The 24,062-nt window shown below is 44.2% G+C and overlaps 6 non-coding genes across 6 annotated transcripts; 4 read left to right on the plus strand and 2 right to left on the minus strand.

The window, feature by feature from the left end:
* Positions 1-1,119: 1,119 nt before the first annotated feature.
* Positions 1,120-1,213, minus strand: Trnai-uau. Its single transcript has 2 exons — positions 1,176-1,213; positions 1,120-1,155 (listed from the first exon to the last, which is right to left on the minus strand). It is a non-coding gene; the product is annotated as a tRNA-Ile (tRNA).
* Positions 1,214-12,066: 10,853 nt separating this feature from the next.
* On the plus strand, positions 12,067-12,138 carry Trnam-cau. Its single transcript has one exon. It is a non-coding gene; the product is annotated as a tRNA-Met (tRNA).
* Positions 12,139-12,854: 716 nt separating this feature from the next.
* On the plus strand, positions 12,855-12,927 carry Trnak-uuu. The gene has a single exon. It is a non-coding gene; the product is annotated as a tRNA-Lys (tRNA).
* Positions 12,928-15,707: 2,780 nt separating this feature from the next.
* Positions 15,708-15,779, plus strand: Trnad-guc. The gene has a single exon. It is a non-coding gene; the product is annotated as a tRNA-Asp (tRNA).
* Positions 15,780-20,323: 4,544 nt separating this feature from the next.
* On the plus strand, positions 20,324-20,429 carry Trnal-caa. Its single transcript has 2 exons — positions 20,324-20,361; positions 20,384-20,429. It is a non-coding gene; the product is annotated as a tRNA-Leu (tRNA).
* Positions 20,430-23,526: 3,097 nt separating this feature from the next.
* Positions 23,527-23,612, minus strand: Trnar-ucu. The gene is given in 2 exon segments: positions 23,527-23,562; positions 23,576-23,612. It is a non-coding gene; the product is annotated as a tRNA-Arg (tRNA).
* Positions 23,613-24,062: the final 450 nt, after the last annotated feature.

The following is a 24,062-nucleotide window of genomic DNA, read 5'->3' on the forward strand; positions in this document are numbered from 1 at the left end:
TCACAGGACTAAGAAGGAAGTGATATGGCTGGGCAGGGAAGGGTATGTAAGGCGTGAAAAGATAGGAACTAGAGCTTTTCCAGTTGAGGACACAGAGACATTTGAGTAGAGGATTCGTGGAGCTGTTGAGGTGAGACTTGGCAGTGGCTTGTTCCTTTGTCTCTCTGATCTTTCAGCATTCACCCCAATATCTGGCTCCGGGGTTTTTATTATAAGACCCATTTGAGATTCGAGCAACAGTTTTGTTTCTTTTGGGGCCTGGCTATCTGTGCCAAGCAGGTATAGCTCACCAGGGAGTGAAACTTTTGAGACTCTGAGCATGCTCAATAAAGAATAGCGTTCTCTACAAGCTCAGGATGCCCTAAAGCAGATTTCAGATAAGAGTTTGATAAGGTTAACTCACTTTGGTTCTGAGCTCAGAAGCCTCAGGGACCTTGATCTGAGGCAGAAACATTCTTATTGTGAATAGCTCAGTATGGCTGTCTGTCCCAGAATGGCGTCTACAAGGGTTAGCATATTTTCAATTGTATGTAGACTAGTTCTTCCATGTCAGGTGGATTGTGATCTTGTTATTTTCTTTATTACAAGATAAAGTATGTTTTATGGAGATGTTATATGAGCCAAGCTGACAAGGATGGAACTAGAGATGGTTAAGTTTATCTCACTCTGAACTCAGTTATGTATCCCAGATTGGCCTTCACCTCCCGCCAGTCTCTCCAGGGTAGGGGTTATACAGGACGGCTTTTTTAAAACAGGTGGTGAGGCGGGACTGAGCACAATTGTAGATTTAGGCCTCACTTCAAGACTTGTGAAAATAGCAGAACATAAGACCAGTGTTAGCGTTACCAGGTACTGACTCAGTCCCCAAAAGCTGAAGAATCCTGTCCTGGCGTGGGGTGGGGGAGGGGAAAGCGCTTCTGCCTGTCTAGAAGTTAGCTTACAGGTTTAATTAAATTAACCTATCAACTGGTGATTTTCCTCTCACGTTTGAGTTGAATAAGATGCTCTTTATCATAGGAATTTGTGTGTTCGCACCATGGAAAATATTTACCATTTCTTGTTTTCTTGGAAGGAAAAATGCATTTTCAAACGTGTTTGAACCGGAAAGGGAAGAAAACATGCTCCAGGTGAGGCTCGAACTCACAACCTCGGCATCACCCGCACATATACTGCTGTATAAGTACCGCGCGCTAACCGATTGCGCCACTGGAGCATGCTTTCTCTGTGCTGGCTGTGCACACTCTACAGAGGGACGCGCGGGAGCGCGCGTGGCGCGTTGAGCATCCTTTGCCTGGGGTGCGTCCAAGATTCTGGATGTGCCCACGTGACCTTTCCCGGGTTCACCTGCATCGCCCGAAGGGTTTGCGTGGAAGGCACAAGCTAACTGACAGACACACAGCGTTCCCGCGCACCTGCAGGCGCTGGATGCTGCTTGCTAGATCTGGGACAAGTCGAAGAGCCCGCCTGTCTCCGCAGTCTCTGGGAATTGCCGAGGTCGCTTCCCTGATCCCTGAATTTCCCCTAAACCTCTATCATCTTGCCTGAAAAGCCAGTTCTGTGTTGCAGAGCCCACTGGTCTGGCGCTCTTTAAAGAAACCTGAGGATCACCATTCTTCTTTTGTGCAGCGCGCACAAAGGAGGGAGTTGTGTGCACACCAGCAGTTTCTCCTGCCTAACCTTCTTTAAAGGATCATCAACAGAGAGTGTGCCTCTGCGACACACGCCGGCTTTCTTTTATTTCTGGGGGCCCTAACTGTAGATGTTAAATTTACTAGCTGGGTGTGGTGGCTCATGCTTGTAAATCTCAGCACTCAAGAGGCTCCAACAGGAGAACTGCGATGAAATCGAGGACCAGCAGGGAAGCGAGGGCGGATGTATTTGCTCGTGCGGTCCAGGTACTCATAGACCTGCCATAACAGCTCTTCTTGGTTTTTTCTTGCATGGTTCTCACACACCGGCATTGCTAGGCAAAGGAAGGGCCTGCCCACTCCTGACCCTAACCCCTGAAAAGCAGGACCCAGAGAAACAGAGCTGTGACCAAATTTCTTCATGCAGACACAGTGAAGGAAACAAAAAGGAGCCATTTCCACAGCTGATACTTACTGCACTGCTGTTTAGGCAACCTTATGTGTGTTGGGTTTTTTTTTTAATTTACATAAATTTTTAATCATTGTTGCTATTACTTTAGTTTTTGAAACAGGATTCTATGAAACCCAGGCTAGCCTTCAGCTTGCTGGCTTCTTGTCTCTGATGGGGTGTGGGAGATGGACAGAGGCCCTTTTGTATTACCTATTGTAGAAGGGAGTCTGCACCTGCGTCTTATTAATAGCGTATGCACACTGTTACTGGCTTGTTCTGAGGTCACTCTCCAGCCCAAGGGGCACCTGGAGGAGGGGGGGTTGCTAATAACAGACACTAACTAGACAGCATTCTGAGGAGTGTCTGAGCCCAGGCATCCCAGCATCCAGAGAATGCGACAAGTCTACAAAGAATTACAACAACAATGACTTGGGCATCACAAGTCTCAACCCTGGACGCTGGAGGTAGACCAAGCAGAGTTCTCCAGAGAAAACCGCCGGACTGTGCCATACCTTTGCCAGACCCTACAATCTACCTAACCCTTCATTTGTAAGTTACGCCACAAAATAAACCTCCCTCTTAACTACGTGGAGTGGCCTTAGTAATTTCACCAGTAGGCTTACATCTAATTCATAAGATTGAGAGAGAGAGAGGAGCGAGAGAGCACTTCCTGGGAAGGACATGGGCTTTTGAAACCTCAAAGCTCATCCCTACTGGCACACCTCCTCCAGCTAGGCCGCACTGCCTAACCCTTCCTAAACAATTCCACCAACTGGCACTCAGGCATTCAAATATACCAGCCAGTGGGGGCCATTTTCATTCAAACCACAGCAGAAGCTGTAAGTACCACACCTCCACCTTTTAACTTTTAGTTTCTCATTGTGCTGCAGGCTTTGTGAGGCACCTACATTCTAGGACCTTTCCCATGCAGCTACTTAATCACGCATAAAAAGGGAAGGATAAAATGTGATAATTGTCAAAAAGGGAGAACAAGTCCCTAATAAATTAGCTTATAAAAATTTCAGACTTGCTTTTCCACTTTATCACAACTGGTCAAAAATGGGAGGTGGGGGGAGAAACACATTAAAAATTATCAGTATGCTAGTATAGGACATTAAAAAGAATACCCAGTAGTAGAAATGTTGGAAGATAGACCAATTTAAAAATTTTATACTTGCAGATTTATTTTTGCTTTTTATGTATACTTGTTTATTTCTTTGTTTGTTTGTTTGTTTGTTGTTTGGAGGGGACATTTGTGAAGATCTGAAACAACTTGTTAGTTCTTTCCTTCTAACATACTGGTCCTGGGAATGAAATTTAGATCCTTAGATGCCTTTACCCTCTAAGTCATTTGTTGGCCCAAATTTCTTCTCTTTAAACATAGAGCATGACTGGATATTTTCATATTTCCAGAGTTAGATCCCCTCTCCATTTGGAAGGAGCTCATGAGCACATCATGCTTCCAAAAGTCACGTCACAAGAAATGAATAGGGGAACTGTCCACCATTAGAAATGTGTGATACACTGGGGTTTCTCCTAACTGATATTTCATAGTCTTTATCTAGTCCTTGTCTTCACCTTTGGTTTGTTTGTTTGTTTGTTTGTTTGTTTTGTTGTCAAGAGAGAGAGAGGTCATATGTATGGCCCAGACTATTCTCCAACTTCTGATCCTCCTACCTCCACGTCCCTACACTGTGAAATCATAAATGCAGAGGCCCTAAGGCTCCTGTAGGCCTGATCCTGGAGCACTTCTTGCCACTCTGGTCAAGAAAGTAAGGTTCAGAGGTGGATTTGTGTCCCCCATCACTGTCTCAGTGGGAACCAGGCTGCATTGTCCAAGAACCCATTGAGAAACTATTATTGGAAGGCTTCTTTATAGAGTTAAAAAGGTCAAGAGGGAATTCCTGGTACCAGTCTACCATGAATACTAAGGACAGATTTATAATCCCTATGAGGAAAATTTCAGGGATCACTACAGTGGCAGATGTCTGGGAGATATGTGACCCAGAGGCTCATGAGGTATTGACTGTGTTGAACCCCAAGAACCAAGTGAAAGACAATTGTGTGGCAGCTTGCTTTGGTTCTTGTGCTGTATTCACTGCACTTGGATAGTAGCTCTGTTCATCTATCCCAAATCTATTTGGTTATTTTTATTTTATGTGTATGAGTATTTCACCTGCATTAGTACAAAACTATTAGTACAAAACAAGACAAAAGAACATGTCCATACTTATAATCACCGCAGAAGCAGCAGGTCTTAACTTCAAGTCTAGCCTTAGAGGACACATTTTAGGGGTCTTGATCAAGTTCATTTTCTCTGCCAATTAAGGAATTAAAAGGTAGGGAACAGCTTGAGTGCAACAGGTAGCAGCAGAGGAATCTCAAACACTGCAAACAGCAATAGACAGAACCAGCAGCTAAAGAAAGGCACTTACGGGGAGTGAGGAAACACACAAACACACGCGCGCACACACACAGAGACACAGACATGGGGGGGGAGCCTCTACAAAGTGGGGCAAGGGGGACAGAACACTAGGAAAGCCAAAAATTCCAGTCTCTTCTCCAGCGCTGGAGTTTTAAAGTCAATGGTTTCCCTCCCCTAATTTAGAGTTGGTCAGTTTGAAAAAAGATCGGAAGGTTGTTTGGTTGACAACTGTTGTGTAACATGTCCTGATCAGCCAGTCCAGCAGGGGCCTGCTGGTGGAGACAAGCCTATAAGACCTTTGTTTGAAGCTGCCAGGCTTCTGTGCGTGAGAGCAAGCTGGCCGTTTTGGAAGTTCTCCACCTTTATTAGCTAACCATGGCCCTTGTCTCTATCTGTCCACCTACCAGAGAGTCTAACTCCTAGTCTCTTGTAGAGATATCATGCTAAAAAAAATAAAACTGACAAAGAATATAGTTGTATAAACTGATGATATGACTGCTCCATGGTGTGGTTAAAGGGAATGTTTTTATTGTCGAGAAGAGAGAGAGAACAGCCAGAGGCATCTGGAAGAGTCCAGAGCAGAGAAAGTAAGAAGTGGACTGGACACAGGCAGCAGACTGGACATGGCCAGGATGGCCTGTGTGAGAGAGAAGAATAGCAGGGGAGAGAGACTAGAGACAACGGTGAGAGAAGCAGGAACAGAGCAGAGAGAGAGGGGGAACACACACACACACACACACACACACACACACACACACACACACACGGGGGGGGAGGGAGGAGACACACACACAGAGGGAGAGAGAGAGGGAAGACACACATACACATACACACAGAGGGTGGGGGGAAACACACACACAGAGGGGGAACACACACACACACACAGAGAGAGGGGGAACACACAAAGAGAGAGAGAGAGAAGAGAGAGAGAAGACACACACACACACAGAGAGAGAGAGAGAGAGAGAGAAGAGGAGAGAGAGAGAGACAGAGACAGAGAGACCGAGAGAGAACAAACAAATCAAGGACAGCAGGGTTATGAGAAGAGCAGCTGGGGTTCCAGGATGGTCTGTGAACTGGAGGGAGTTTAGGGCAGAAGAGGGTTGAAGGGAGGGCTAGAACACTACCAGGGAATTTAAAGGGTGTAACAGGTACTTGTGATAATAAAGGAGTCTGGCACCATAGGTGGCCATAAATCCCTTCTGCCAGAGGTAAAGAAAATGACTCCTTTTGGCAGAGGGGAACCAGCTTCACAAGTTCTTGAGGAATATCGGCTTTTATCTAACCAATAGAAATCCTCCCATAGTCCAGGTTGAGCTCATTTCTGTACATTTGGACTGTCTTTTGGGGTTGGAGGAATTGGAGTGTCCTTTGGACCTGACAATAGTTAAATTAGTAAAAGTAACTCATGGTCACTGGGTCTGAAAACTCCTGGGAGTAGAGCTCTACTCCGAGATTAGGAATTGGGACACATCAAGAAAGCATGAAGGAATCAAGATCCGATGACCAACACACATCTGAGTCACAGTCGGCTGGGACACAAAGTTCAGGCCTCTCTAGAAAGAGAAAAAGCAGAGCTTTTTTGAGATAACTGAGCTGGCTGATGATGGAATCTCGGAAGCAGTTAGTTGTTTCTCTGTGTTTGAGGTTCAGGAAACTCTTAGAATAACTAGGGAAAGACAGATCCTCACTGTACCCACCTGTAGATGTAACCGTATTGTTAAATAAGAGACACAGATCCAATTGCAGAGTTAAAAGCCATGAGGTCAGAGCAAGAGCTGAAAACCTTACGCTTCACTGCTTCTGCTGTCTTTCCTCTCTGCAAGAGACCTACTTCTGTGTGTTTTTTCTTTTTATAGACTTTCTGTTCTGCCTTCTCATTGGTTGTAAACCCAGCCACATGACCTCCTCGTCACTGCCTGTCTGTACAGACCTCCAGGTCTTCTATGGTTGGTATTGAGATTAAAGGCATGTGTCTCCATGCTGGCTGTATCCTTGAACACACAGAGATCTGCCTAGCTCTGCCTCCCAAGTGCTGGGATTAAAGGCATGCACCACCACCGCCCAGCTTCTGCTATGGCTTGCTCTGATCCCAAGGCAACTTTATTCATATACAAATAAAATCACATTTTACAAATATAGTATCACCACACCCACCCTTCACTACAGTGTTAGGAAAAAGCAGAAAATAACCCCTCAACATGAATCTGTTGATGAAGCCATTGTCTCTGAAGCAGAATCATATGCTTTGGAGATTTCTGGGCTAGTACCTCCAGAAATAAGAAGCAGAAGAAATAAGGCTAAATCACAAAGAGATTCAAGCCTCAAATCGCATGCAGAAGCCCTGTGTGATGCTGCGTTGCATGCTCAGACATGTAATCTCCTGGGAGTGCATCTAGGAGAATAGCCAGGAACATACAGAAGAAAGACACTAAGATTTGTGGTGATATAGTACGTATCCAATAAAGCTTGCCTGAGGATCAGAGGACAGACCCAGCCACTAGATTAAACATAGATGCCAGGCAATGGTGGCACACATCTTTAATCCTAGTACTAGTGTGGGAGACCATTTTCAGGTTTCCTAGTGGCTTTACCCAGCAGGTCTGCACAGAGAGGATGATGGACCACGGGCCTGAGTGCAGGTGTCTGAGATGGTCTGCACTTGGCTGTGCTGGGGGAGGTCTTTTGCTCCACCCCTTGGCGTTTCTATAAATACCCCGGGGCAGAGGCAGTCAGGGCTCATTAGAATAGGTTCCAGGCCCTCTAGAGGCTATCCTGTATTTTCTGTCTGTTTCTCCCCAGCCCCTCTAATCCTTTTATCTAATATTTCCTGCTGCTCCTACTCAGGAGCACTCTGGAGAAATGTGGGGGTGGTGGGTAACACCCCCCACACACACACATACATACACTAGAGAGGAAGAGCTCTGTCTAGATCTCTGTGAGTTCAAAATCATCCTGGATTACATGAGATTGACTCAAACTAGTAGAGAAACAGAGCCAGGCAGTGGTGGCACACATCTTTAATTCCAATACTTCGGAGCCACATGCCTCTAATCCCAGCATTTGAGATCTCATGCCTTTGCTACCAGTATTTGGGAAGTCACACACGCCATTAATCCCAGCACTAGGAAGGAAGTGATGGCTGGGTGGAGAGAGGTATAAAAGGCGTGAGGAGGCAGGAACTAGAGAGCCTTTCAGCTGAGGACTCTGAGGCTTTCAGTCAGAGGATTTGTGGAGATAGGATCTTGACTTCCATCCGGCCTGAGGATTCTGTAGTGGTGAGAAGTTTCTCTAATGGCTTGTTCCTTTGTCTCATTGATCTTTTAGCATTTACCTCAATATCTGGCTCCTGTCTTTTATTATAAGACCATTTAGGATTCATGCAACAAAGATTGTAGCAGGAAATAAAAAGCAAATCATGGCAGATCTGTGAATTCAGAAGGCTCAGTTGGATACTAGTCAGACCTCTCAGTGACCCACAAGACTACCTTCTTAGATAAATATAACAAATTTCTGTAATAATGGCACTTAAGACGTTGATGATTCCATCTATAGAAATTCAAGAAAAAATACTAATAATACAAAAACCACCAACATTTGCATGTGGGAGAGGAAAAATGGGCCAATGTTGCATCTCCAAAGAAACCAGAAAGGAGAACTGGAAGTGTCTGGGTGAAGAGGACTTTGAAATAACAAAAGAAAAAGAAATTAATGAGAAAGGTTCTCAGTTGAACAGGAGTTCAGGATACCAGCCTTTAGAAGTCAGCTTTTCAGACACATTCAAACTGCTCAAAATAACAAAGCCACACATCACAACCCTCCAGTCCAAATTGTGAAGCTCTAATGAAATCATTAGTCCACATGTTTGCAGTTGTAAAAGTAGAGAGAGGCAGTACAGGAACAAGTGATGTGACATTTCAGTGATTGTGGTGACAGCAAAAATGAACCCACAAGTAGGTGTGTGTGAAGACAAGAACAGCCAAAGTGCTGTCGTTCTTAAATGTGATTCCAGATTACGCACGTCTGTACTCAACACATCTTGGGACATAGGTATTTCTGGTTTATTTGTTCTTAGGAGTGATGAAAGCCAGCACTCCGAAAACAGTGAGAATGAAAAGAAAACAGTGTGGCCAAAAGGAGTCATCAAGTGGAGGTCTGGAGACTGCAGTACGTGGGGAAGTGCAGCGCGAGACAACTCACTGTTTGCTGTTGACAGAAGCTTTTGTTTGTTTGTTTGTTGTTGTTGTTGTTGTTGTTGTTGTAGCTGAGGATCGAACCCAGAGCCTGGCGTTTGCTAGCCAAACGCTCTACCACTGAGCTAAATCCCCAACCCGCTTTTTGTTTTTTTAAAGGATCTCGGAAGAACTCCCAGGAACATTTCCTGTATTCCTATTCCTAGGATCCCATCTGTGCCCTGATAAAGGAATCCAACATCAATGCAAACAACCAGGACTGTTCGTTAGCTTTTTGTTTGTTTTTGTTTTGTTTGAGACAGAGTTCCTCTATGTAACAGCACTGGCTGTCCTAGAACTCTCTTTGGAGACCAGGCTGGCCTCAAGCTCACAGAAATCCACCTGTCTCTATGCCCAAGTGCTGGGATTAAAGGTGTGCACCACCACCACTCAGTTGTCCTTTTAGAACCTGTTTTTCAAAAACTTGAGGCAGTTTTAGATGACCCACATATCTGTAGCATGAATTGTTAGAAGGTCTTATTTATAAAAAACAAACCCAGAGCCAAGTATTAGGGTGAACGCTGAAAGATCAGAGAAACAGAACCAGCCACAGCTAACCTCACCTCACCAATTCCTCAGCTGATCTCGTTTCCTCAAACTGGAAGCCTCTGTGTCCTCATCCAAATGGATCTCAGCTGAACTGCTACTAAAAGCCTAAAAGCTTAACCAGGCTCTAGTTCCTGGTTTTCACACCTTATATACCTTTCTGCTTTCTGCCATCACTTCCTGGGATTAAAGGCGTGAGTCACCAGGCCTGGCTGTTTCCAGTTGTGGCTTTGAACTCACGGAGATCCATATGGATCTCTGCCTCCAGAATGCTAGGATTAAAGGTGTGAGTGCCACCATTTTCTGGCCCCTATGACTATCTAGTGGCTGTTCTGTCCTCTGACCCCAGATAAGATTATTAGGATGCACAATATATTGGGGGTCACAATATATCACCACAGTAATCCCAGCACTCAGGAGGCAAAAACAGAATTGTCATCAGTTTAGGGCTAGCCCAAACTACAGAAAAACCCTGAATTAACAACAACAACAAACGAAAGAAAGAAAGAAAGAATGAAAGAAAGAAAGAAAGAAAGAAAGAAAGAAAGAATGAAAGAAAAGAAAAGAAAAAAGAAAAATTCAGAAGAAGAGAGGAGGAAAAAGATTTGGGAGAAATTAAGTTTTCATTGGAAATAATCACAATTAGTCTGGGCATGGTGGTGCACACCTTTAATCCAAGCACTGGGGACAGAGGCAGGCAGATCTCTGAGTTCAAGGCTAACTTGGTCTACAGAGCTAGTTCCAGGACAACCAGGGCTACACAGAGAAACCTTGTCTTGAAAAACAAGACAAAGAGAAGGAGAAGGAGAAGAAAAAAATCACACTTACAGAGATAATGAATAATGTGTCGTGAAAGCAGACGTGAGAGGAACTACTCTAGAGGAGGAAGGCAAGTCAGAAGGAAGGGACAAGTGGGAGGGAGCAAAATAAAACAACGTAAGGATATGTGTGTGTGTGTGTGTGTGTGTGAAAATACTGCAGTGAAACCCTTCGCTTTGCAGATTAAAATTCAATGGAAAAGCACTTCTCACTTAAAGAACGAAGAAGAGGTCTCTGTTTCCCCATACATCACCAGGGCCCACACTCAACATTGCTTTCCTATATTAGTTCTTATAGACATTCTTCATTGGTATCTTCTAAATACTTAATATTTTATTTCCCTTCTGGAAGGAAATTCCCTTCTGGTCATTTCAATATATTCTTATGACCGTGTCCACGAAAACTACTGAGGAATTAGTTTAAGTGGCATTGAACATTGAGATGTTCAACTGAAACCCCCAATTCTTCCCAGGAAACTCCTAAGCACACTCTCTGAGATCCCAGAGCATGTCTGTTCAAGGGTAAGGGGGGGAAAGCTGGAAAGCTCAGGAAAAAGAACTAAAAAGCAAGAGATGTTTTAGCAGAGCAGCTGTGGGACTCCAGCCCCAGAGAAAAAAGAAGCAGGCAGCCCTTGTTCAAAGTGGTAGAAAGCTCTGTTGAATGAAATTCTGAGTGTAAATCCAGGCATGCCGATGCACAGCTGTGACCCTCGTGCTCCAGCAAACGTAAGCCTGGGGATCAGGAGACCCATCCCGCCACTGTCCCGCAGGATGGCAGGATACCCGACACCGGCCAGGGGCATGGGCACAAGCCACTGTGCCTCGCTGACCAGTGCTGAAGCCGAACTCTAACCTCTAGGCTAGAGTCTCGGGAACCCGCACTGCAGGCAGGCAGGGCAATCTGACTCCTGGGCTCCCATGTCTCATAGAAGGGATTAAGGCTTTTGACTAACCCACGAGCTGTGCATATGCCACTGTTTCGATTTATCCTACAAGACACAAGTAAAAGTAAAACAAATTGACTGCATTGGGTCACGTCTGTAGTCTTATCATTCAGTAGGCTGAAGCAGGGGGATTCCTGAAAGTTCAAGCCTAGGCTACAGAGTGACCCCCAAAACAAACAAAAAGAACAAACAAAAGATAATGTGATTAAGAATTAAAGTAGTTAAGAATTTCAGTTGAGGCTAGGCATAAACATACCTATAATCCCAGAGGCAGGAGGAGCTCAAATTCAAGACCGCCCCAGGCAATTTTGCTAGACCCTGCCTCAATATAAAAATTTTAAAAGGACAGGCCGTGATGTCATAGCCTCTGAGAATACTAGAAGTAGGAAGGTGGCTGGATGACCAGGAGTTCAAGGTTGTCTGTGGCTACATACCAAGTTTGAGGTCAAGCCAGGCTACAAGAAACACTATGAGTATATATACATGAGTATGTACACATACATATGAATCTAGCTCAGTGGTAGAGCATTTGCCTGGCCCTGAGTTGAATCCTCCAACACGAAGAGGAAAAAAAAGAGCAACTATAAACAAACAAACAAACAAACAAATAAATGAATGAATGAATGAATGAATGAATAAATAAATTCATGAGAGCAATTGCAAATCACCTTCTCCCCAGAGCAAAGCAGTGCGTGAGGGTGAGAGGAAGTTGAGAATCGGGCTTTCTGAAAGCATGGCAAGAACAAGAGCACGCCGGAAGCCCAGTACCCGGCTGAGACCTTTGGATCTACATTTTAAATTCATCAGTCCAAATCAATATTTGATATCATTACAAATAAAATAAAGTGGGGGTTGAGGTTCGGCTTTCTTGACTACATTGCAAAGACACGTTGATCATTGTAGGGAATGAAACGTGAGGCTGGCCCCAGGTGAGAGATTCAGGTTCCAGGAGATTGCTAGACTAGAAAAGGACAAAGAGAAGTATTCTGAATACCTATCAACCGAAGCTCTTCGGTAAGTGCAGCAGAGTGGCGCAGCGGAAGCGTGCTGGGCCCATAACCCAGAGGTCGATGGATCGAAACCATCCTCTGCTAATGTTTTCTTCCCTTTCCATTATCTATCTGTAAATCCAAAGAACTTGAGGAATAGGAAATAGGACCACAGAAACAAAGAAGTGAGATGTTACCAAAATTTCCAGTTTTTTAAAAGAAGCACAACATATTGGGAAACAATAAATCATGGTGTTTATTTACCTTATTGCAGGGCCTATCACGTCTCTGTGTGAACAATTACAGAGCCGTGGGCGGGCGAGGATATATATGGCTCCGGCTCATTCCCAGAGCTTGCACTTAAGCCCTGGGCTCAGTCTCCAGAACCAAACGCAAAACTAGATCAAAAATGTAACAAACACACCAAAGCTTGATTATCGCTTCGGCGTTAAGCTTCCAGTCTGAAAGAGCTAGGAAAGCACGGAAAGCGATGATGGGACTGGAACCACCCGCCCTCCACGCGCTCTGCAGAATTGGGAAGTGAGCTGGCGTGGATCATAACCTAAGTGCTCCACTGAGGGGGTGTCACCCTAGCACTTCTCATTTCTCCCCCGCCGCCGCGCGCGCCATAAATACTACACGACTTGATAATTGTGCAACGAATTCACATATTGAATGGAACTCCAGACAAAATAAGGCTTAGTTATCTGACGTGAAAACTGCACCTTTGGAACAAAACACAGAAATTCTGAATTCTTAACTCCCAAAATTCAGTGACCAATGATAGCTTTATATTATGAGACAAGAGGGGCCTTTCAGGAGCCTGGATAGCTCAGTCGGTAGAGCATCAGACTTTTAATCTGAGGGTCCAGGGTTCAAGTCCCTGTTCAGGCGAGTTACACTTTTGTATTAGGAACTCGGGATTTGCCACCGTGAAAACAAATTAAAATTGCTTTGTCAGGTAATGTAAACCCCTTAAAGAAAGCAAGGGAGGGAAGACGTAAATGGGGTGGGGAGAGAGTAGTGTCAGCAGGAAATAATAAATATGATAAGTCAGCAGGAAATAATAAATACGATAAATCCAGTGGGACCTCAAAACCTTAAGGGCAATCCAACACAGGACGATAAGAAGGATCCTCCAGCAGAGTCTGAGGATCAGGTTTTGTTTCTTAACTGCAGGGTGGCAGATTACTTGTTCTTTAGAACTCTCTGGGCTCCAGGGCATACTGGGCTGCTTTCTGTAATTCCACAGGCAGCGGGTTTCTTGAAGCCTTAGCTCTGTTTTCTGGCTCTGGTTTTGGAATGAGGCATTTCATTTAGGAGGAGATAAGAGAAGACTATGGGGAGTGAATATTATATACATCTATAAAATATCATAAGGGAACCTCTTATGTATAATTAACATGTACTAATACTGATAAAGTAAAACTCCTGTGAGTTCCCGGCCACCATGAGCTGTATGGTAACTTGTTTCCAAAATATTCATTGGAAATGATTTATTATCCCTGGGGTGGTGACTCCAATCTAAGACATTTGCAGAGCCTTTCTCTGTCCTTATAGTTTAGAACAAGCTCTTGCCTGTGCTGAAAATTTGTGCCTCCTTGAGACGAGGTGGGGAGAGGGGGAAGACCTGGTTGAAAGATATCCAAGCGTGTTTGGAAATTTCCTCCTGGTTTTCCCTGTTGTTTCCTTTTGCCTCTCTGAGTTCAGACTGGCCTCAAGTCACCTGTCCATTCCGTGTCTGTGTCTTTTCTGTCCTTGCCCTGAAATCTGCACGTTGGTTAGTGACTCATCTTGACCTTTGAGTTTATATTTCTGTTTGCAAAGTGACAGACCAAGTCACTTAGAAACTAAGGTGCTGGGGATTCAACACTGTGTATCTCACCGCCTTGAGCTCGTCGGTAAAGACCAAAATGCTCAATTCACAAGTTCACTGTGTTCATATTCAGTCTTGTTCTTTTTCACTTGAAATAATTAGGTCCAGCCAGGCCTTTGTAAGCCCAGCATTCGGGAGATGGAGGCAGGAAGATTACAGGCTGGAGGCCAGTTGGGGCTACAGACATGAATGTCTGTCTTTAAAAAGAAAAGGAATGTGCCAGCACTCGGGAGACAGAGGCAGATCTGGTCTAAAGAGTGAGTGTCCCAGGACAGCCAGGGCTACCCAGAGAAACCCTGCCTTGAAAAACCAAAACCAGAAAGAGAGAGTGAGAGAGGGGGGGGGGGGGACGGAGGGAGGGACGGAGGAAGGAAGGAAAGAAACGGATTTGGTCCGTGCCGTTTTCAGTATATCCATTATTCTAGTGCTTTGTGTTGTTGTTTGGTTTTTTGGAGTGGCAGACACTCCAATAATGTGTCTTTGTCATTTCATGGTCATTGTTGTTATCAAACTTGGGGGTTATAACCTGCTCCGAGTAAGGTACTGCCACCTGTTCTCAATGAGCCAATTAAAGAGCTACTGAAAATGGGAATGTGAAGGAGATGTGTTCCAGGCGACCACCCTGGGGAAAGGAGAGGAACTCCCCTCCCCACCGATCCTCCCTGCCATCGCCAGCTCCCAAGTCCTTCCAGAAAACATGTTTAATCCTTGGAATGATGTACTTTAATGATAAAAATATAATCCAGTAAATACATAAAGCAGTAACAATTTACAACCAGATTATTAAGTTCTTGGGAAAATTCTTTGTAAATCAATTGGCTAGCTGGGTGTGGTGGCGCATGCCTTTAATCCCGTGGGTATAGCAAGTTCCTGGACAGCCAAGGTTACATAGAGAGACCCTGCTTCACGGTAACAAAAATAAAATAAAAGAGAGAGAGAAAAATAAAATTAATTGGAAGTATATTGAATAGATACGGTAATTTGAGAAGAAATGGTGTTTTTGAGACATTGATTTTTCTTATTCATAAGCATGATAATTTCGTTCTCCCATTGTTAGACCGGCCGTGTCTTTTTTAGAAGGAGACTAACCTGTTGCTGTAACAGTTTTAGAAAGTTGTGATGTCTGTGTGTTAGTCGCCTGATTAGTACCTCTTCACAGCAGAGCTGGGTTCGCGTTCTTGTCCTGTCCTTAGTCAAGCCGGTCTTTAACAGCTCGATGTTTGGGGTGTGAACCTAGATTTTAACGGCTGGCTGAACCATCTCTTCAGCTCCTCTTTGCTTTCTTAACAGTACACAAGCACACTTCCTCCGCACTCCCCTTCCTTCTCACTCACAACCCATTTTTTGTTTGCTTTGTCTTTGGCGCTAGGGTCTATGCAGCCCTGGCTGGCCTGGAACTTGCTGAATAGACTAGACCCGCCCGGAACTCAGACGTCCACATGCCTCTGGCTCGGAAGTGCTGGGATTACAGGCTTGCGCCATTACACTTGTTGGCCCCACAATCACTTTTTTAAAATCATTTTTAAGGCTCTTAATGTTTATTTGATGCTGTTAATTAAACTTATGCACACAACACTTTATCTTTTACTCTTTATTTCTTGAGACAAGGGCTCATGTCTTAGCCATACCCGTCAGGTGAAGATCTTTGTATTTGCAGAGAGGGGGTGGGCGAGGAGGGAGAGGAACGGGAAGGGGAAGAGGGTAGAGAAAAAGGAAAGATAAAAGGAAAGAAAAAGAAGGGAAGAAAACTACTCTTCATTTGGACTTCTCTGTTACGTCTCCAGTTGAGTACCCGTTCTCCTCGTTAGTATAGTGGTGAGTATCCCCGCCTGTCACGCGGGAGACCGGGGTTCGATTCCCCGACGGGGAGTCAACAGACGGGGGAGTCTGTTATTTTGGGACACCTTGGTGCTTCTGTGGTCACCAAATAAGTAAGCTCTCTCTCTAGGGCTGCACTTTTGCGATTGTTTTTAATACGATCACCACACACTATCTGATTAGGATAGGCTGTACGGATCTCAGCTGTGTCCAGTTGTTTCAGAAATAGTAGGAGGATTGGCTAGCAGGTGAAGCCCGGTCCTCCTGCAGGGTGATAGGCGAGCGTCCGCTGAAGGCAACAGTGGCCCGAGCTGGGCTGCGGGGCGCAGGGCCGCCGGCTCACAAGCTAGGCGACCACCCTCCTTGTATCTGTGACTTTACAAACAGTGCTCTCCACCTCAAGATTCCTAAGGAGATGAACAGAAAGCTGATTATAACATGGGACAATAAAGTGCAATATTTAGGCTATCTTTTCTTGCTGGAAATTGACTTTGATTATTCTGCTCCCCAAAACTATATTTCCCACCCTCACCACCTTTTCCTTTTTTCTGTTTCAGATCAAATCCAGGGTCTCACACATGCCGGCCAAGAGCTCTACCACGGAGCTACAACACCAGCCCATGCTGGCCTAGAACTGGCCATTATCCTCCTCCATGGGCTTCATGAAGGCTCTAAGATTATAAACCTGTCTTTTCAAAATTTGCTTTAGAGGCAGAGTTTTTCAGTACAGCCTTGGCTTTCCTGGAACTCACTTTGTAGACCAGGCCGGCCTCGGACTCATAGATCTGCCTCCCAAGTGCTGGGATTAAAAGTGTGGGCCACCACCTCCCAGTTTAAGTTTCTATGCAGAAAAGGTTGTGATTTCCAGAGCGGCTTTGACTGAAGGATAACCCAGTAACATCTGAATATCCATCATCCACCAGGTAAAAACTTGACTCTGCCCAAACCCCATTTAAGTCTCAAAGAAGTCCATGTAGTACTGGAAACACACACAAATAAGTAAATAAACAAAAATTCCTTATAGATTATCTAAATCATGGGGTAAGGAAAATGTCATTGTAAGGAAAACACAAAACCAATAGCTAACATGATCTTTTTTACTAACTACATTTAAAAAATGTTTTTTAAATTTTTCATACAATATATTTTGATCATATTCTCTTCCCCTTCCCTAATTTTTCCCAGATCTTCCCATCTCCTTATCCACTCAACTTCATGTTCTTGGTCACACACACACACACACACACACACACAAAACAAACAAACAAAAAAACAAAAAAAAACAAAAACAAAACTACAAACCATAACAACAAAATAAGTGTACGTGTAGTTCATTTTGTGTTGGTTAACAACTAGTCCTGAGCATGAGGCGTGCCCTGGATTGTAGTCGTTGATAAACCCAGTGTCACTCCATTGGAGATACCTGATTTTCCCTTGGGTACCAATCGCAAATAGCTTCAGGGTTAGGGTGGGACTTTGTGCCCACCTCTCATTCTCCACCCTGGGACTTTGTCAGGATTGAGAGTTTGCACAGTCCTTGCGTATGCTCCAATAATCATCAAACTTGTTTGGATTTAGGTTCACCAACAGGTTTCCTTGAAGCATTGGTTGTATGACACACGAAGAATTCTCAGATCAAAAGACAAACATCACAGCTCTTGAGAGTCTGTCAACAGGGACAGACTGATCTTACCTCTAGAATAAGAAATGCTCCCATACCACACAAAGGAATGTAAAAACAGTCACGATGCTAAGTAATTAAACCAGAGGGTTTTTGTTTACCTTTCCTCTTCATGACCACAGTTCTAAACTTCAGAGAGCCCACAGATCAATCTGTATAGGACTGTACAACTGAGTGAAGGTAGATCAGGTTTTAATTTCTATAATGGCACTTAATTTATTCTGATCAAGTCTGTCCAAAGTCAAAATTTACATTTGTTGCCTGAACAGGAAGTCAAAGCCTGGACCCTTGGGATAAAAGCTCGCTGCTCCGCCAACTCCTGGGCTCTGGAACCATGCTTCTGTTCACCCTGTAAACGGTTTCATTCTTAAGTGATTTAAGTTGCTGGGAAGAGCTGAAAGACCCATTGACTTCAGGAACTACCAGGATCTTACAAAAGTCTGGCTCAGCTACTTATGTTATCTCAATACCTGCATGCTACACTTATGTTAAATAGCTGAGCTAAATAGCTGAGCCGAATATGATATCTGTGATTGAAGGAAGAGTGGAGATTATTCCAAGACTCACTGAAGGCAGAAGCGAGTTCTTCAGTTTGGGTAGAAACCCCTGGGGATCACAGTTGCAGGCTCCCTGGCCAGCTTTAGATGGAAGGAGGAGGGAGAGCTCATGTTTAGAAATGCTGGCACAGCTGAGGCTAATCTCAAGAGAATCGAAGGATGGGAACAGAAGGTGCTGTTATCACTCCTGGAATTTCTCCTGCACTCAGAGACATCGATGTCATGTTGTCATGTTTTTTAGAGGCTTGTGGGTTTTGTTGTTGTTGTTTTTTTTTTGTTTTTGTTTTTCGGGTTTTTTGTTTTTGTTGTTTTTGTTTTTGTCTGTTTCATTTAGTCTCACACTCCAACTTACTGGAAGACTGGAGGCGGCTAGTTAATCCAAGCTAGTTTTTACAGGTCACTCAGCAGCCATTCACTCATGAGCCATAATTCCAATCCCTGTAGAGATACACCAGAAGACGTAGGCCAGGGTGACCGACAGCAAAAGAGATGGGAAGGGTCTGGTTCTATTTTCTTGGTGTTCATTTGATTGGCTGCATTCGAGATAGGACCCATTCACCTTCCACTGGTCTTCACAAGTATCAACAAGTCTTGTTATAGATTATGGATATTCTTACTTAAAGGACCAATATCCTTTAAATCAGTGGTTCTCAACCTTCCTAAAGCTGAGACTCTTGTGGTGACTCCGACCATAAAATTACTTTTGTTGCTACTTCATAACTGTAATTTGTCTACTGTGATGAATCGTAATGTAAATATCTGATTGGTGACTTCTGTGAAAGGGTCATTCAATACCCAAAGGATCGCAACCCACAGATTAAGAACCATCTCTTTCAATGGATCTAGATGTAACTTTTTTTAAATTTTATCATTTTGCTCGAACTATTCTGTGTGTCTCCTGCCTTCTAGTAGTTAGACCTTGTCAGAAGTTTTTTCAGTGCTTTCGAGATGGCTTCTTAGTAGGTAAAGGAACTTAGCACCGAGCTTGAGAACATGACTTTCCGTCTCTGGGACTCACACGGTGGAGGGAAGAACCAGTCCCTGCAGAAGTCCTCCAACACCCACATGTGTGCCGTTGCACTAGTCCACACACACACACACACACACACACACACACACACACACACACACATTGAAAGATCTTTTAATGAAGCCTGCTTCCTGTGCTGGGGGAGGAAATGCTACTTTAAAAAAAAAATCTCAAAAGTTGTTTCGTTGGTGAGGATTTCCACTTTGTTTTGTGTTTCTAATCTGTTTATCTTGTGCTGTGGTGAACACAGTAGACGACACACTGTGATGCAGTATCATATGATAGTCCTTGTCTGGAGTAGAATCAAGTCAGCTGTGTGTAAATAACTACACTCAGTGTCTGCCCTTGGATGACATCCGTTCACTCCTTACAGATTAAGCTGTTGCCTTCCCTTCCCATCTGGTGTCCCTCATACCAGTACTTTGTCCAAGGCCCCCTCGCCACCCCTGCCTGGAGTATGGCACTGTTAAGAGGGTGAAGTGTGAATCACATCCTACTTGCTCTGACTTTAATTCAGTCTTTATACTAATCTGCTTTGAGCTGTAATGATAATCATGAAGTTAGGGTTAGATCAGGACTTACACAGAAGGAAATCCGAGCAGCAACTGAGACTCCTTTGGCCTCTGTCCACCCTCAGAGAAGCCTGTAGCGAGCAGCGCAGTAGCTGGTTTACCGTTGGTTTTTGCAATGCTCCTGGTGTGAAAAGCAAGCAGGAACATCGGATCAAACGTCTCAGAGAGCAAAGGAAGTGGGGAGCGGGGACCAGGTGGGTGAGGGTAGGGAGAAGACCGAAACGGGCACTGTTACTACACTGTGAACTACGCCTTACTCAGTTCACTCAGTTCATTCAAATCATATAGCACAGGCCTTCACTTCACATCCCCTTCCCCAGTTAATAAAATAAAAATTAAAAAGTGAGGGCTATCAAAACCCGTAGAAGAAAAGTGGGGTGGGAAACGCCACCCAGAAGGAGCACTAGCGCTGCCGATTTGATTGCCAGAGAGAGCGCAGCAGGAGCTGGCCCAGGCCTCTGCCAGCAGTACTCGTCCCTTAGAATCCTTGCGTCGGATTCAAGCATCCTTACACCGTAGAACCGACGCCGAGGAGGAGCGAGCGGGTCGGTGGAGCAGGGCTTAGCGCCGGCACTACGGTCCGGGAGCATCCGAACTTTGAGTCACAGCCATCGCCTCCCGCGGCGGAGCTGTCTGGTTCCTTTCTTTTCGCTTAATCCTTTCAGCAAGGTCAGAACTTTACTGCAGTACTCGGGATGTAGGCAGGAGCTGGCTGGTTGTCTTAACAATTGATTATTCCAGAACTGGAGGACGTGTGTCAGGATGGCCGAGTGGTCTAAGGCGCCAGACTCAAGTTCTCACTTCCTCTGTTGAGGGTTCTGGTCTCCGAATGGAGGCGTGGGTTCGAATCCCACTTCTGACACAGTACTTTTGGTTCTTGCAGCGTTCATAACGTGCAGTTTGTTGATTGAACTTGGCAAGAAGGACTTGCTTTGAAGGCAAGCATCACGCGATTTTGCACCCTCCGTGTTCTTCTTTTACTCTGATATTTTGGCTCATTCTTTTGTTATTCTATGTTGTGCCCTTGAACCCAAACTTATCCTGCCTCTGCCACTACACCCTATGCTTAGCTTTCCTAGTGTCTATCTTTGATTATTCCTAGTGGCAATTTGTTTTGCACGTGATCGATCCAATCACAGAACGCATCATCTATTGTTTTGTTTTTGTTTGAGGGGGTGTCTTATTTTTCCAGCTGGCCTCCATTTGATTTTAGGCAGGGATGGCTGATGGGTGGGGCTGGCTGCTGCCCCGCTGTTTTGTGAGGTTTTGTTCTCTTGTTTATAATCTATTCCAACTCTCTGTTCACCCTTCTTAGGTCTCATTTATTTTCTGTTGTGTCGTTTTGGTGAAGATGGTTATAGAGTTCCTTTAGATCATAATAAATTCTGGGTTTAGGCTATAACTCAGGGGCACAACACTTGCCCAGCATACATGAGGCTCTGGGTTCCATGCCCAGGACAAAAAACAAATCTTGATGGGGTGGTGGGTGATCTTCAGCAGCCTCCTTTGCTAATGGTTTTCTTCCGATTCGCATGGATTTCTGCACACAGAATACTCTTGAGTATTTTACGTCTGTATTTTGGACTAGTCATAACCCCAGAAGTTTGCCCCTTGAGTACCTGACAGAGATCTGAGGTAGCTGAGGGAGAAGAGTTTACCACATAGTATCGTTTGGATGCTAAGCTTCTGCTTTCCTTGCACATCTCTGTCTTCCCACTGGGCCAGTCCTCTTCCTCCAGCTGACCTTTGCTGTGGGTCCTTTGGGACATTGTGCTACAAGACTCTTTCTTGGGAGCAGGGGTGAGTGGGTAAGGGGAGATGCACCTCTCAATATACATCTGCGAAGAACTTAGGAGTCTAACTCTTCTTGAGTTCAAGTAATCTGCTTTAGTTCATGTTTTTCATCAGCTCCCAGTACATTTTCATCTTGAACCTGTGCCTTTTTAAGATTCTTTGGTATAAATCAGGTTAGTTCTACAAAATGCATTACCTAGTCCTTATTGTTCGTTTGTTATGTGCATGGCAGTCCTTGACTATACCTTACAAATGGGTACCACACAGTGGTTGATGCCTCCATCCTTTGTTCTCCAGTACTGAGGCACTTTGGACAAACAGAATTTATGAGGTAGAGCTGAGGTCTTGTTACTATGGCACAAACTGAATACAGACTAAACCTTTATTTCTCATCCTATTGGTCACAACGCCTTTGGCTAACCTCTATCTCCAAAAATATTTACATTATTATTCATAACAATAGCAAAATTACAGTTATGAAGTAGCAATGAAAATAATTTTATAGTTGGGGTCACCACAACATGAGGAGCTGTATTAAAGGGCACAGTATTAGGAAGGTTAAGAACCACTCTAAGATTAATGAGAACATATTAAAAGTATAGAATAAGCCACGTGGGTGCTGGAAATCGAACAAGGGTCCTTTGGGAGAGCAGCTGGTGTTCTTAACAGCTGAGCAATCTCCCCAGCCCCCCACCCCTTAAATAATGAAAATTCTGCTCAGGACTCACACTTGTAATGTAGCACTCAGGAGGCAGAGGCAGAAGGATCATCACAAGTTTGAGGTCAACCTGGGCTATATAGTGAATCCCAGGTCCACCACCACTATATAGTGAGATGTTGTCTCAAAAAACAAATAAACAAGACAAAAGCATGAAATACTGCTTAAAAAACAGACTTTGGGAAATGGGCAAAGCAAGATTGTGACCTTTCAGAGACAGGAAACAGAAAAGGGTCACATTTATTTTTATCAGCAAAGAGAATTTTGACTCAGGAAAAGGCAAACCGTTTACAACACTAGCTTTTGTGACATTAGCAGTCTCAAGACATTAAGAGGTCATTGTTGGTGCGAAGATAGCAAAACGTCATGAAATTCAAAGCTCAGTAGGGTCCACACATATATGTAAAGGCATACATTATGATTGTCTGTTTGTTGAGACAGGGTTTCTCTGTGTAATAGTCCTGGCTGTCCTGGAACTCGCTTTGTAGACCAGGCTGTCTTGAACTCACTGAGATCTGCCGCCTCTGCCTCCCAAGTGCTCAGATTAAAGATGTGTGCCACCACCATCTACATTATGATTTATTTACTAAGACATGTGTAAATAGTCCCCTATCCCCAATTGTACAAAGCTGAAAAATAAGTCTCCTTATTGTCCTTTTTCTGAGCACCTTTCTCTGTGAATGTCTGTGCTTAAATCTATATCAAAACCTTTGCATAATACATTCCAATTTTGTTTCATAAGACCAAATGACAGGTGTTTATAATAGTATAGTATAACCAATCTATGGAATATTATGATTTATATAAAGAATGAGATGTGACCACATGTTAAACCATATTACAACACAAAAGATGACAATGTGTTTATGTATGGTCTACTTAATGTCTATATAATACATATTCCTAGAAATGTTATCTAACATAGTCTATATTACATATTTATTAGATATATATTATATAATATGTAAACTTTCAGGGAAGATGCACAGAATACCTCAAACAGGGCACCAGCCAAGGGAATTAAGGAGTGGTGTTTTAGAATGAAAAAAGAAGTATTATTCAGCTGAGGTGGTGAGAGAAGTTTCATAGAACCTTGTTTTAAATCAGAGAATATTACAGACATAAAAGCAAACTGAATTTTGATTAAGTTTTGGAGATAAATTCTTTGTGCTTCCTATGGTTGAAGGGGTGAAGGTCTGGAATTTGAGCAGGTAGACAGCAAATATTGTAAACAAACAATAAAAGAAAATGAGAAGAAAAACTGTAAGTGTAAAATGTCACACAGCTTTCCGAGGCGTCATTTTTACCCTTTGAGCCCTAATTACTCTACTCACTCAGTGGCGGTGTTAGGGAGAAACGCTGACGCCAGCCCCGAAGACAGGTACTCAATCCAGGGCAGTGCACGTGCAGACTGCCACGGTCAGACGCATTGCGGGCAAAACACCACCGACTCTGGCGGGACTCGAACCCGCAACCTTTGAATCGCTCAAGCACGCTAGAAGTCCAATGCGCTATCCATTGCGCCACAGAGCCTACCTGGTGGATGACCACTTCCTAACACTTCTGAGTATTTACTTGGTTATTAATGCACTGTTTCTTAGGAACAACATTGTTCCCATTTCTGTAGTACTTCACACGGAAAAGTGCGAGAGACAGAAGGACACAGGATCCTCGACGCAACTTTTTGCCCTTTCCCAAGTCTATTACACCGGAAAAGTTTGGCCAGGGATCCACTTCAACTTTCTGGACTTGGTGGCGCACGCTTGTAACCGCAGCACTTGAGAGGCTGAGGCAGAAAGATTGCCGCGTGTTCCGGACCATCCTGGGCTGTACCAGTGAGACCTTGTCTCAAAGTAAAACAAAGAAAATCACCCAAAAGGCAAAACACTTACCTCATTTAGTCTGGCCGCTCTAGCTCCAAGCTCGGATCATCTGCTTTGCTGCAGAGAGATACCCAGCAGTTTAACTCACGCCGGCGCCGTT

This window comes from Onychomys torridus, chromosome 5, assembly GCF_903995425.1.
Source record: "Onychomys torridus chromosome 5, mOncTor1.1, whole genome shotgun sequence".
In the NCBI taxonomy this organism is placed as follows: domain Eukaryota; kingdom Metazoa; phylum Chordata; class Mammalia; order Rodentia; family Cricetidae; genus Onychomys; species Onychomys torridus.